The 12,891-nt window shown below is 43.7% G+C and overlaps 1 protein-coding gene across 25 annotated transcripts in view; it reads right to left on the reverse strand.

Moving 5' to 3' along the window:
• Nucleotides 1–12,891, reverse strand: part of LOC106039396 (OX-2 membrane glycoprotein-like) — a 50,566-nt gene that overhangs the window by 19,496 nt on the left and 18,179 nt on the right. Inside the window, exons 7-11 of one of the 25 annotated variants that reach the window (XM_067002262.1) lie at nucleotides 10,327–12,390; nucleotides 9,444–9,506; nucleotides 8,911–9,316; nucleotides 6,987–7,072; nucleotides 6,794–6,886 (exon numbers count right to left, since the gene is read on the reverse strand). The exons of 14 other annotated variants lie outside the window; for them this stretch is intronic. The gene's annotated coding sequence lies outside the window, so the exon portion shown is untranslated. Of the gene's footprint in view, nucleotides 1–6,793; nucleotides 6,949–6,986; nucleotides 7,073–8,910; nucleotides 9,317–9,443; nucleotides 12,391–12,891 lie in introns of all 25 variants that reach the window. 10 more of the 25 variants (XM_067002252.1, XM_067002234.1, XM_067002275.1 and 7 more) reach the window with 10 other exon arrangements.

Consider the following 12,891-nt stretch of genomic DNA (forward strand, 5'->3'; position numbering starts at 1 on the left):
CTTGTCAGCCCATCTTTGTTTTCCTTAAATTTGCCACAGATGTGTATTTACTCCCATGTGGCTGATAAAGAGCTATATTCAGGGCATCGCGCACACAGAGCAATGCCCTACAATTCTTACAGACGCAACGTGTCACCTCAGAGTAATTGCTTTACTACTTTGAAATGACAGGCTTGGACTCTGTCAACAGCCACAGGCAGAGGAGAGGGGTGCAGAAGGGCAGCTGGCACTGTCACCTGCATGGGACAACTCCTGAGTGCCACCGATATCTCCACGGCTGGGCCACAGCGAGGTGTCACCCCGTGCCTGTGACTGAATGCCGGGGCTCGGTCTGATAACAGTCTGACAAAGCCAACCCAGCCTCTCGGGGCGGGGGAAGAGTTTGGAAAACCTCTAGGAGTATGAAAACTGCAGTTTTGTCTAAACAAACACAAAAAGCACCACAGCATCGTCCCAAAGGCTGTGTGCTCTGCAGCAGCCCAGAGGAGGGAGGATGCTCAGGAGCAGCAGCAGGGGATAGGAAGACACAGGCCTTTGAAGCGCTCAAAGCACTGAAGATCACTGAAAATGACATCTCAAACAACCAAAAAGTATGAGTGATATCTATTTTTGTCACTGAACGAGGGAGAGTCCCATGGGTTAAAATGTAGACTAAGACTGCTCTCTCACACACCCAAGGAGGCCAGAGACGGATGATGCGGTACCGTCTGGTTCTAACATTTCTTAACTTCCATTCACATAATTGCATAACGCTGTTTTTCCTATTATTCATCCTGTTATCTGGCCAGCCTCCTTCGTTTGGGATCTCCTTTCCGCTTTTTAATTTCAAGGGCAAATAGTGCTTTCACTGGCGATCTCTCAGCTCTTTCCTTCCTCCATGCAATTATCTTCAAACCCTCAGTGCGCAGTGGGAATTCGCACACCCTTTTCCTACGCACTGCTCACTGCCCTTCCACCAGGGTGGTCCTTAGTGCCCATTCCTGTTAGTTTCCAAGGAGGTAACCACAGTTCTCTCTAATCTGTTCAGGAGAGACACCGTCTTCACAGGACAAACACCCTCTGTCATGCTGCCCACTGAGAAAAACTTCCCATCAGCACTCTGAGGGCAGCGCGCCTTCCCTTCAGCTCCCCAAAATATATTTTCAGTCTCACTCAGTATTTTGTAGTGCCACCAGACAAATTCTGGTCTAAGCAAATCCCAGGAAACTCAACAAATAGCAGCCAAATGCAAATGCAGTTACTCGGTACCCAACACCTGGGTTTGGACTTTTTGAGCACACCTTTCAGGAAGTCCCCCTTCCATTTAATATGTCAAAGTAAATCGAAACGAACAGTTTTTCCTGGACTAACAATTCATCAAAGAAAAGTTCATAGAGGCTTGCAGGACAGTTCAGAAAATGCTCATGCGTTGGTTTAATTTGGCTTTAATGAAGCTTTTCTATCTCAATGAGGAGAATTGCAGCTCAGTTCTCACACACAGTTGGTCATTGTTACCACGGACGTGACCTCTATGGGACAGATTGCCTCTTATCCTGTCAACATGGTGTTCTGTGCAGGGCAGCCCAAGTATGCATTCCCTTCCCAAAAAAAGGCATTCTTTGTGGTCCTTGAAGGCCGAGCATATTAACAGTTTTATCTGAGCATCCCATGAATAGTATTTTAACACCATAATACTTTAACACCAAGTATTTTTGCATAACTAAAAACTGGACTGAAGACATAACCAAGAATTGACACTCATCCTGTTTGAGCTTCCTACATTTGAACTTCAGCCTCTGGATGGAAGACTTTCTACTACAGTGTTTGCTGCAAGCAGATCCAGGATGTTTATTATCCATGTGTTCCTCCAAGGGGTTATATAGCAAAAGTCATCCAAAACCATTTATCTCAGACAAATTCAAGAATCCAGTCTCATAGGACCAGTTCAGTACCTCTGAAGCTCAGCCTAAAACATACTGCACACTTATTCAGCAATACTACAATATAATATCAATCAATGCCTGCCACCCCTCTTTGTATGAGCTGAACAACAGAACCAGGTAACTGAAGATCACAACATGGAAAATATGTGACTGTTTTATGCCAGTAATTTACTGTGTGCTTTACAGAGAAAAATTTTAATCTTGCCTCACCTTAAAAAAAAAAAGAAAAAAAAAAAGAAAAAAGAAACAAAACTAAAGCAACAGAAATCTCATTGAAATGAAAGAAAAAAAATCAGTTTAATACCTTACAACCACAAGCTCTACGCAATATGAACCATCAGAAAGGCTAAAGAATGAATCCTCACATCCTCACTGCAGGCTTTTATCCCCTCAACTAAGATGATGTGTGTGATGTACATGTTGTCACTTGTACAGGAGCTAGAGATGCCTCTGCAGCTTGGATTACAGAGTAAGACAGCATCTTTCAGCAAGAGAAGAAACAGTCTGTGCTTCTTTCTCTGTGTTGTGGCTGATTAGAAAGGGAATATAGCAAATATGGAGCTAAACGGAGGACCCTGGAACTCTCTTCCCAGGCCAAAGATACTGGGGTTTTCTTTGCCACAGGTAGATCTCCCTCCAACAAATATTCTGCTTTACCTGCTCTCAGGCAGACCCTATGGAGGGTACCAGGTACTCCAAACATGGGCCAGTCCCACTGTTCAGTGGTCTCTACTCCTGGAAGCTGCTGGTTTGCCAGCTCAGTAAAAAGAAGTAAGGCTACTTCTTGTCTAAATAAATATCTGATGACAACGCACAGTAACAGTAAAAGAGCTACCACCTATAGCTACTGGGTTGTACCTGTCTCTAACTTTGGCAAAAGACTAGGAGATGACAGATACATGAATCCTTAGGATCTAGTTAAATGCAGGCTCTCTCTGGGGTTTCCTGTAATCCATCCGTTTGACAGACTTTCCTGGAATATCAGTTTGATAGGCTGTTATTTTTACTGGAGGAGAACTGAATGCCACTGCCCAAATTAGATGCTGAGCTCCTTTGAGAATATGGATGTTGAATAACTTCCTGGACAAAATAATAATAATAATTTTAAAATGTGGTTTGGTTCGTAGGAGCATAAAACCCGGGAACTATTTCATCAACTATTATGAAATAAGGACTTCCTACAGACTGGCAAGGAAGGACTTGAAGCTCACAATGTGACCTTGAAGAAGCCAGTAATAGTGTTTCATTTAAATAGTTAATAACACCCCATATTAGTTTTATGTTAACAGTTAATATTATTGTCAATTTTACTATTATTAACTATTATTTTTACCCCATATTCTATACCAACACGTAAAGAAGAACAGCATGCTTCGTTCCATGCTAGCTCTCATCAAAAACATGCCAGGATGGCATCCACTGAGGTGGATGACCACCTAGCCTCCTTTGCCAGCAGAAGGTTGCCACCACGTACCCAACCCTCCCTTTTTCATCTCTCTCCCTCCTCGTGGGCCGTAATGATGTCAAAAGACTTCTGGAAAGTCTAGTATATCAGCCTGCCTCTGTGCAGGAGCTTTGTGTGAGGACAGGTAAATGGAGTAATGATCATCAGGGCTCCCCAGCAACCCAGGGTGCATTTACAGTGGCAGAAGTTGCAGTGCACGCACTGCATCCCCGCTGCTCCAGGGCTTTGGCATAGCTGCACTTATGCAATCAAAATAAGAACGTCACACTATACTTGATCTCTGAAATCATTTCAGTCTTTCCAATAATCATTTGTTTTTCTATAATTACTTATTTTCCGGAATTAACCTCAGTGAGTACTGGCACAAAACGTTTCCTTATCTTCACAGCCTTTGAGTTACGCTCAGTTCAAAAATAAAATAACAGAACATACATGTATATCAGACACACAGAAAAACACTGGAAAAAATAACATGGAAAGTTACAGCTTATCAAATTAATCATAGCTTCTCAGATCTGAAGGTGGAATACTTTAAGATATTGACAGTGGAAAGAATAAATGGTGGCATGTTTTTTTTCTGTCATGGGAGTGAGTCACTCAGATAAAACTTGCCTGTGAAATATCAGGATGTACAGACTGCAGTAGTTTCCTTTATAATTATCTTTTCATCAAGTTTACAGTAGTAGGTTCTAGAAAAATGGGACTCTCAGACTTTTGAACCTTTTAATTGTAAAACTATTTTTGACCCAATCCCCTGCCCTCCCTCTCCCCTGCCTCCCTCCCAGTCCTCATCTGGGTCAGCTGATAACTTAACAAAATTGATGACGTTTATTGGACTAATCCCACACCCTCACAGCGTTTGTCCATTGACGAAAACAGACAGCGTGAGGCCTTCCTCTGACCCACATCTCTACACCTTTCAAAGCACTTCAAAACATACCTTTCCATTCACAATCACAGCTGTATGAAATCTGCCCATAAAGATCCCTGAGCCTCCCAGCAGTACTGGCAAAATACTGCCAAAATGCATTTCACTGGGAGCCAGAAAGTGCTGGTGTTTCAACTGCACTATGTCTAATCTTTGAGCATGGCAGGGTACAGGGGCGATGGCAAGTTCACAGCCAAAAGGGCAAACAAAATATGAGATGGAAAAGAAAAAGACACACATACAAAATTAAAAAGAATTAGCCTGTGGGTAGTGAGAAAAGTTATGACACAAGAACAGAGGAGGTACAAGATATGCAGGGGAAGACAGAGAAAACCTTCGACAATCTTTGAACCTGCACCATTAAAGTTACTACGTATTCCCAACAGCTGTGGCTCTCCTTCCTCTTCTTTCCTAACTTTTTCTTGTGAGCTAAAACTCACAGCTGCACATTTTGTTCTTCCATGGCAATTTTCAGACCCTCAGGCAGTGAAGATTACAATATTAAAAAAACAATTCAGTGACCAACTTGCCCCCACATATACCACCTCTCACCCTCCCTTCCGCAATGCCCTGCTTGTAAGAATTAAGTGGTAGCCACCAGAACCACTTAGGGAAAACAACGGATGGGAGTCAACCAGACAGTTTAGAAACAGTTTTGGTACAAGAATAAAACAGCTCATCCCTAATCCTTCCTTTCTAAGCCTGGTCATTATATCAACAGCGTTGCTCACAGGGAGCAAGGCAAACTGTGGTCTGATGGGTCTCACCTCTTCCTGCTTGGGAAGGAAAAAAGACATGCTGTGAAGAAAGTAATCTGAACTTTCTCAGGATGTGGAGCTAAAAGCTCAAAGGTTGCTGGCAGCTTGCTGTCTGGATATTATGGAACATAAAGAAAACACGTACTCAAAATTAGGAGTCAGTGAGAAGTTTGAATTCCTACTCCCATAGGACAAACCAGATTTTTTTTTCCAGTTAGGGCCGGAAGACATAATTCTTAGTGCTTTTTCCCTCCTGCACTACACTTCTTCAGTCACATATAACACAAGATAAAAAAGAAGAGACAGCTCTCCACACTAACACCTAAAGATTTTTCCCAACCTAAACCCACCACGTTTACACACCTGGGTCATGCCACCTCCTGTTCCTTTATAGGGAGACTAACAGTACTTTTGGTATTACATCTTTTACATTCAAATCCTCTCCTACCAGGGGAATCAGAGGACTGAGGATTTCCCTAGTGGTGGTGGGGAAAAATGAAAATCCCTGGTAATTAGAAAAATCACATGTTCCTCCCAGAAGACAAGGTAGCCTGGACAATCTGGACATGCTGCACACAGACCTGCTGTACAGCACAGCAGTAGTTGCATCCCAGTAGCTGCTTATTGGGGGTCCTTTAATATGGTCCCTTGCTAGATAGACGTCTTCCACTAGGTGTAAATATTTGGCTTCTTAGAGGAGAAGTGAAATTTCTCCTGATGTGACTTTTGGTGGTTTGGGTTTTCCATTTTTACAGTTTGAGCAGCTTGTGTCTTTAGAAAGGGGGTGGTTGGTTCGAGTTAGCAGTTGGGAAAGAGGAGAGAAATATTCTTTTTCTTGAAAGTAACTAAATCTGTTCTAGAAATGAAAGCTCCAGCCTGGAAGCTATTATGCAGAAAGAGTCCCAGCCAAGAGCTGAGACCTGCTACCCCAGAAGAAAGCACCAAGAGGAACTGAGAGCAGACGAGGAGCAAAAGGACAAACTCTCATGTGCTAGAGGGTACTGTGCCATCTTTGCTGAAATGCAGAAAAACACCAAGTTGTCTGAAATCAATCCTGGAAGCAACGACCTACCTACAAGGACTCTGCAAGGTGGCAGCAGATAACTCTGTCCTGTCATGTCAGTTTTCTCTGAAAGTCTATCAACAAAACATCAGCATTAAGAAGAATCAGAATCAGAATCAGTAGAATTAAATCATTTAGGTTGGAAAACACCTTCAAGATCACCAAGTCCAACTATCAGCCTGATCTACTGAGTCCCATCACTAAACCATATCCCTTGCCACATCCACACGTCTCTTAAACACCTCCAGGGATGGGGACTCCACTGCTTCCCTGGGCAGCCTGTTCCAGTCCTTCACAAACCCCTCCATGAAGAAATTCCCCCTTACGTCCAATCTAGAGCCACCCCTGGCACAACTTGAGACTGTTTCAGCTCTCCTGCAAATAGGTGAGTTCATACAAGCAACAAAATCTGAAGAGGCCCTGTGCCTCCGCGGAGAAAGGCTCTCCTACAGCACCTGGAAGCACAGCAGGCCTCAGACCTGCACTCTCCTCAAATCCCCTCAAATCACACAAAGAAGCAGCCCTGTAGGCTTCTCTTCACAAAGCTAAACTCTTCCCCGTAATCCTCATAAATCCCATAATCATGCCTGCTACTCCCCGTGATTTCTCTTTGCCCAGTGCTTTCAGCACCCCAGTCATGCAAGTCAGGCTCAATACCTCTTCTCTGCCTGAGGCGACTGGCTCCACCATTGCCTGTCTCTCAGCGCCTTGAAGAGGTTCTCAGCTCGTCCTTTGAGACCGTACAACTTCCTATAAACAAAGACAAACTGTGGCAACTCCATTTCCACATAGTTACAGGTCCGGAAATGCCACTGAAAAGGAAGATTCATTAAAAAAATCCACCCCCTACCTGAAGTCTCAGCACAGTTTATTTGGTTTGTTGTATGTCCTAATCACTGTCATCATTTACCTCCAGCCAGAGCAGCAAATTAGAACCTGCAGATGGAGAATTTTACATTATTTAGTGTTGTTTGCAAGCTGTCTATTCCTTAACATGAAACATTTTCATAATAATTTATGTAAGTGGAATAAAACATTACGGAACACCTACCAAACCTTGAAATACCTCCCACAAAATACTCATTAATATCACAGGAGGCTCCCTCCATCATTTCAGTGGGAAAGTGTAAATATAAACAATAGTCTTTTTTCCTATTTTTGGAAGCAAACTTTTGGCAGCAAAGATGGTGAAACACTACTTTTTTTTTGACTTATTATTTATACTATGACAAGATGAATATAAATTCTTTGTTTTGAAAATAAATACTTCAATACATACCATATATGTGCATGCCAGCAGGCCAAAATGATTTGTAACCATCTAAATCATACATCAACTTTAGACAGACAGACAAAGATAGAGCTGTGTTTTGGGACACGGCTGTATCAACAAACCCACTTCTCCTGAAGGCCTGTTTGGGGACATTTCCTCCGTGGGAAACAACCCCACACTAAATGTTTTCTCAGAAGGGCATAAATTCAGCTAAATCCTAAATACAGCCCAAAACTCTCTCCCAAAGGTTTCACCGGGAATGACTAACAACTGCATATTGGTACCACCAGGAGCACATATGAATAATAACTACACGAAAGCTGTATCTGCCAAAATCCATTCTGTACTGGAGTAGATTTTACATACCATTAAAACAGCCTCACCATACATAATACAAACAAATGAAGCAAGGGCATTAAACTAAGTCTACTTTCACTGTCCCAAGAGTGGTGTAAATCCATTCAGCAGAGGATTTATAGTTTGTTGAATAATTTTTCATAACATCCGCATAATACAAGTTAGGACAATAGCAAATAATTTCATGCTTACTGTTTACCACTTATCTTAAAAAAAAAAAAAAGAGAGACAAAAGAAAAAAATTTTTTAAAAATGGTGCACTTTCTAGGAATATCTCCTTTCTTATACTAAAATACCAAGCTTTCAGCTAATATAGAAAAGACCGAGGAAGAGAGACCTTACAGCAGAAACTTCACTTTTTGAACACAACAGGAAAATATCCCAAGGAGAGTGCTTCCAGGACGCCAGAAGTCTGCTCTAATCAGTGAGGTCAGCTGCCTGTACCATTTGAGATTTCCTTGTCTGATCTGCTGCAGTGACCCTGCATTCAGCATAACAATTTTTCTGGATGCTGGGGTGCCCATGTTGCTTTCTATGGTTACTTGCACCCCTCGACTCTTTACATTGAATAGATTAACATGGAACACCGTATCAGAAGGAGAAAGAAAATATCTATTTTGGCTAGCCAAGGCACAGCTCCCATTCCTGTGGGAACAGTGGGATTTTTCCATAGATGGGAAGACTTTCTGCGCAGTGTTGTTTACATGCCAAAAATAAATGCTTAACAATGCTTTTATACTGACTTTTAGGCACCATGCTTAGCAAAGAGTTTTATCTTGCCCAAATTCAATATTAGATTCAAATTTTTTACCCAAATTTGGCCTGCACAGCACTAGCAGAAACGTGTCTGAAAACTCAGAGCCTAGACCTCACGTGAAGCAGAACAGCTAGGGCCAGTGGTGCACTCAGGAAAATAAACTCTTCACAGTTCGAAAAATGCTTCATAGTAAACAACACTGGGAGGCTACAGCAAAAAGCTTGCCCTGAAGTTTTCAACAAGGCTGTGCTGAGTAACTCCCAGGGTTTCGTAATGCCTTTGCTCCCTGTCTGGTTTGAGGGGACAGGAAGAGAGGAGAGGGGCTGCCCCTCAGCGTCCCTCTCTTTTGGTAGACCGCCAACCAGCTCCCACAAGCATTCAACGAACCCGGGTCACTACTCCTCCCAGCGCTGGGATTTCTGCCTGTCCAGTGAAAACGCTGTTGTTCAGGAGGAAGCCAGCCCACACAAGAACACTTCCCAGCTTCTCGCGAGCGATTTTCAATTTCTCCTCCTAAAAACTGCTAGGCAGCACAGCTACAACATGGCTGGTCAGCATGGGTAGAATAGCAATTCCTCCCTGCAGGGAAGCAGACAGGAAAGGATCTCAGGGCATGGTTATTCCTGTAAGTTGCAACAAGATTTAACCCTGCCAGTACCTGAATCAGTTTGGAAGGTCAGTTTTGTCAGCCACAAATTAGGAAAGTGCTTCACCAGGATGGGAGTGATGGAAGCAGGGAGGGAAGGAGAAGCTCACTGTGGAAGAGCTCTGGCCAACAGCATGCGTGCCCAATCTGTGATAACATTCCAGCAAATTCAGTCTCAGATCCCAATAAATACTACACAGCTCAGGGAGAAAATATTTCTGAATAGTTCATCTGAAATCCTACCATCACTCCAGATCAAAGATGATGAATTTACCTTCATTTAGCTTTGAATTCAGTTCTGCCAGAAAATGCTTCATGTATCTCTCCTCACATCTCCCTGTACATAGAGAAACAATGGTTCAAGGAAGCATTAGGAACACATGTTCAGGGGCACATCAGAGACTCCAAGATTAATGCTCAAATACTCTTTGGAGAGCAAAGGGGGTTTTTCTGTTAAATTTGGAGACTTAAAAAAATGTTCATACAGAAAACTTTCAGAAAAGTAAGTTTCCCTTAACACTCACTTCCTTTATTTTAAAGTTTGGTGTGGGAGGAGTCAGCTTGTGCTACCTTAGCCCTGTGCTAAACTGAGTTTTTGTGTAAATATAAACAGAAATCACTTCACCTCCTACTTAACTATAGTGAGCTAGAGCCATGGGCAAAGAGCAAGTAGGAACAATGTTGCTAGGCAAGACTGACGTGTGTTTCCCACTGATATGGAGCAAATCACCACGGGAGAGTATTGTGCTTGCCTGGAGGTGAAAGGGCAGCATCTGCTGCAGCAGACACACCTGTGCGTTTGCACCCAGTCAGTGGGACAATGGGAAAGCACAGCCGAGCGCATGCAAGCACCTCCTTGACTCCAGGCAGGCAATTTGGAGGCTAAGCAGGACATGTAAGCTCCCTCTGATCTCTCCTAGTGCAACCACTCTCACTCACATTCCTTCTGGGATGCTCATGGCTGCCAAGGAAACACGTCACATTTCTCTCACCTCCAGGCAATTCCCATGGCTATGCCCTCTGAGATGTCTGAGATATTCTCCACGTATCCATCAAAGCCTTGCACATTTTCCTAGTGCTGCTCTCGGGGTCACAAGTAGTGCTGGCTGGTGGGTCCATCAAGGAAACAAGCCGTACGAAAATGATTTTGTACTTACCTTTCATCTTCTTATCCCAGGTTGTTCTGCAAACAAGGAAGGCAGACCTGTGCCAGTGTCTGCCACCTCTGTGTAAACAATCAGCAGAAATCCCCAGCTGCTTAATATAAATCAAGCTTAACACTAGCACAAGAGCAGAGAGCGCATGCTTCCCTTTTTCTCCACTGTGAAACGCAGAGTACGCTACTCTGTAGGGCCCAGAGTTGCACATTTTCTCTTTCTATGTGTCCAAAAGCCCAAATTCAGACAGCTAAGGAGCAGAGGATATGTGAATGGGTGACCTAAGTGCTGGACAATGCACACCCAGCGTGCCAGGAAGGATCTGGTCTCTGTGGAGCTCCGGCTGCTGGCTGACAGACGGTCACCTCCATTTTCCCCAGGTCTGTGTGACGGTGTCCAGGCTGTTCTCCTCTCCTAGGGAGGCTGACTTATGGTTTGGAAAGAAGGACAAGAATCGGCAGAGTTTTCACCACATGGCTACTGAGACCCCAGGAGAGGGCAACAGCTTCACACAGGACTACTGCAAAGTCGGCTATCAGAGAGAGAATGGGATGAGTTGAATGGAGAGCACTTCCAGACAAACAGAAGATAGCATTCACGGGGAAAAATCACTTACAAAGAACAAAAGAGAGATGAGTAAGGAACAGATGGGACCAGGACTGGGAGCAAGGAAGCCCGAAAAAAGGGAAGCACACAATCAGAAGGAAAGGAAGTGAAATCAGAAACGCTTTAGGAGTGGGTGAAATCAAACAGTAATCCTTCACTCTCTCATGGCGTGTTTAGCTACTGAAATACTACACTAACTACTTCACTAGCGGTTTGTTAACCTATCACTGCCAGAACAGGCAACCTGTCTGAGAAATGCCTCACCTACCAAGAAGTGACCTGCTTAACACTCCGTTCTAAGTCAGCTGTGGGAAACATCTTACTTCCTTCTTTTGTCAGCCTATGACACCCAGCTATGTTGTTTTCTAGAAATTAATTACCAAGCTGAAATTAGTAAGGAAATCCAACTCCTTGGTTTCTTTAAGGAAACCCTGATTAGCAAAGCCACAGCTGTAACCCTATTCTTTATTGCCCCATTCTGCCCCTCCAGGGGGCCATGTTTCCTCCCACAGGCAGGGCACGTTACAGGTCTCCAACCGGAGCACTGGGAGCCTGTTGTTCCCCTCTCTTTCCAGCCACCCCTACAATCACATGGCACAAGAAGCCTCATTTGTGGAGAAGATATTGATTGATTATGCACGTGGAAGTTGCAGATTGTCTCTCTTGCTTCAGCACAAGGAACTCAGTGGCTGGGGGGCTATGAAAACCTCACCACCTGCTTGTTTTCCTACTGAGGCACAACAGACAGCCTACGGCTCCGTCCAGTCTGATTTTGTGAAGACAAAGTTGCTGGATGTCAGGAGGGATGACCACCACTGAAGTACTAGCGCTGGTGAGCTTCCCAACGTGCTAGAAGACCAGTGAAGTGAGTTTCCTCTGGCACACCAGACAATCTGTGTGCCATTAGCTGGTTGCCTATACAGAAAGGCATTCTGTAAGACTGTTGGTTTTCATCTGGATGTCATGAGATCAGGGCTCGGGAAATAGAAATACCCTATTCAGAATGAAAAACAGCACAAGGTCCCTTAGAGAGGACAGCATGTGACACCCATGTGCAGAAAGTGAATGCTGCTCACTACACATGATCTCAGAAAAACACATTTAAGTTCTTTCAGCTTAAAAGCTCTTTAAGCCCTTCTGAGTGATAAACATCAACGTGCACATTCACGTCCAGCGTCACTTCTGCTGCTAACTTCAGCCCATCTTAAGAAAAAAATCCAGACAAAAAAAAACAACAAAAACAATACATCCTTGTAGCTTCTATAATTATCCCACACTTCCTTCCCTGAAATCATCTTATGCAGCAGCCTAAGAACAGTTTCTGCCTCACTCACAAAGGAAAGGGCATTTTAGTTACCACATGGGATGACAGAACAGGGAAAAAGTTACCTGGAAGCATCCAGAAAGTCTATTTTTCAGACTGGGAAACTGGAGCAATGTTGTGCAGAAGCAAAATTCCTGTATCAGTGAAAGATGACATAAGTATACAAGCAAAAGCCCAAGCATGCATTCACCAGTTCAGAAGCAGCTGGAGCAGCTGGCCTGATGTCACGCTGAATGGTCAGTGCAGTGAGACAAGGAGAAAACAGCTGAGGCAAGAATGAAAGACATCCTGATATTGCCATCAAAAGTGGTAATTCCATTTTGCAAACTCCATCTCTGCTAGAAGCCTAGCCCTGCCTGCTAGGTTTTTGCTCTTTCCATCGTTACAGCCATGCACGGAAATTGTTATCTCTAGCAGAGAGCTCACCTTCCTGCCCTGTCTGTCAGCACAATCCAAGACTTAGAATAATGGCATCCTTGAGCATGCCAGGGACAAAAGAACACAAAGAGAGGACACAGCTGTAGGAACTAAATTCATTATGACCTCAGAAGAAAAGCAAACATCTTGATAGGTTCTGAGGAGCAGGCAGCCAGACAAAAAAAGCAACTTGTCAGACGACCTTGGCATTTCCCAAG

This window comes from Anser cygnoides, chromosome 1 (assembly GCF_040182565.1).
Source record: "Anser cygnoides isolate HZ-2024a breed goose chromosome 1, Taihu_goose_T2T_genome, whole genome shotgun sequence".
NCBI classification, from domain to species: Eukaryota; Metazoa; Chordata; class Aves; order Anseriformes; family Anatidae; genus Anser; species Anser cygnoides.